Source organism: Vombatus ursinus, unplaced genomic scaffold (assembly GCF_900497805.2).
Source record: "Vombatus ursinus unplaced genomic scaffold, bare-nosed wombat genome assembly UNPS02011431.1, whole genome shotgun sequence".
Taxonomy (NCBI): Eukaryota; Metazoa; Chordata; class Mammalia; order Diprotodontia; family Vombatidae; genus Vombatus; species Vombatus ursinus.
The window spans coordinates 6,770,059-6,772,236 of record NW_020951209.1 but is presented as its reverse complement, the minus strand read 5'-3'; positions in this window follow the sequence as shown (position 1 = coordinate 6,772,236).

Genomic DNA, 2,178 nt, shown 5'->3' with positions numbered 1-2,178 from the left:
CTACAATATTGTAACACATTATTTGTCTATGAAAATACTCTTTCATTTTCCAACTACATATCTCTGTGAGCTAGGTTTTCTTTATGTAATTCAGCCAAAACAATATAACAAATTGAATGCAGAAACAGATATGAGAATCCATTTGTTTTCTATTAAAGAGATTTACATAAATGCCACTCTTCTTATGAAATGATTTTTCTTTTGGAAAATATAGTTATGTTCATAAAATATTTATATTAACAATTAATGAGTTTATTATTGTTATTTTAAAATTAATATTTTTAAATGTGTCTATTTAAATTTCTAATACGGCAAATATCAGTAGATACAATCCCCTCAAATGAACGTCCTCGATAATTTTTTTTCATATTCAACAATGATATTTTATTCTTTTCTAATGGTAAAATCTTGTGTTTAGAAAAGGGAGATTGCATAGGAAATCACTACTTTTTAGAAGCCCCCCATACTCAAGTTCCACCCAGTAATCTAGAATCACATTAGTTTTTCCTGTCCAACTTTACACATCACCTTTGGAAATGTAGGTGTTCTAAAATAAATCACTCGCCCAGATGGTTTCTGTAAATGCACACAATTGCTTTAAGCTACAGTCCTTTTAGGTCAAGGCTTTTCTTGGTTTAGGGCACAAAGTCATAAAGTGCAAGAGTCTGGGTAGAGACAGGCTAAAAGGTAAATCTAAGTTACTGCTTACCTTGCAGTTTTTGTTTTCTTTTATAGGATCCCAATCATTAAAGTCATCAGACAGGAGATGATACAACTGTTAAGAACCTACATAAAACGGCCTAGGCTATTATTCTAAGTCAAGGGGAGAAATCTAGAGTGTGGTGTCACAACTATAGAGAGCAATCCTTCAATGCCTTCAAGGCAACAAAGCTGGCCCATTTGATTAACTGTTGAACTCTACATTTTCAATCCAAAATGTTTCTGGTATCATAATTGCATTATGGATATTTGCCTATTGCTGCATTCATTAGGCAAAAACAGGCTCATCTTTGAAACAAGGATTACAAACCTAGAAAGAGGTTTGGAAAGCATTAGTACAAGTAAATTATCTGACTGCCCTTAGTGAATCCCTAAGTTTATCATCATGCTTTGGTTGCTATAGAGCTTTTAAAATAATAGAACTCTGAAGCATATTTTGGAGAGGCCAGAGATCATTGTATTTAAAGGTGTTTTGGGTGTGTAGTGTGTGCCTCATTATACCAGACTGGGACAAATGAGTCAAGTCTTACATACCTGTATATTAAGAAACAATACAAGCCTAGAAGTTGCATAATTGTCCAGAGTTTCTCGATGTTTGCCAGTATAAACTGGCATGAATCCCAATGTCAACAATCACTATTTCATTTAATATACTAGTATGATAATGGCCAATGGATGACCTTCTTTGTCTTGAAAAAGCTAGAACCTGAATTTAATTTCAAGAGATCACAGATCACTATGATGATAGGATAAGAAATGACAACAGAACATGCAAATTAAATCTTTCTTTGAATAAATTGAGCAATACAAAGAGTAATTAAGTCCCTCTTCATTCTCTTAGTTCAAAAAAGCACAGGCCCAATTATAATTTCAAACATATCTATTTCCAATTTGTGAATGTGAGAAAACACTCACCCCACATGCCCCCCTCTACTAAACAAAACATAGACTTGGGGGTGAACTTTACAAAATAGGTGGGTCTTCTATAACATTTGTTTGCAGGAAAATAATATGACAAATACTTCCCCAAATTGGTTATTTTGGAAACCCATCCTAAGAGCAAGTAGAACCAACCTTCATGAGGAGCCAAGACATATTCTTCTGGTACAAACATTTCCTCATTCTTAAAGCTACATACTTCCTGTCTGTGTTTCACCTTTATACATTGGATCATTTTCCACCAGCAAAAAATGAAACACGTTCTCAACTCTCCAAAGTTAATGTTATTCATGTAGATTTTTAGGTAGCTTCTTTGGTATGTGAAACATCTGAAAATCAAAATGTCTCAGTCTAAAAATTCACAAAGTCCATTTTCTTCATTCACGTGAATTCATTTTACTCATTGCCATCCTATAGAGCACCGGCTCTGGATTCAGAAGGACCTGAGTTCAAATCCGTCCTGAGACACATAACATTTACTAGCTGTGTGACCCTGGGCAAGTCACTTAACCCCATTGC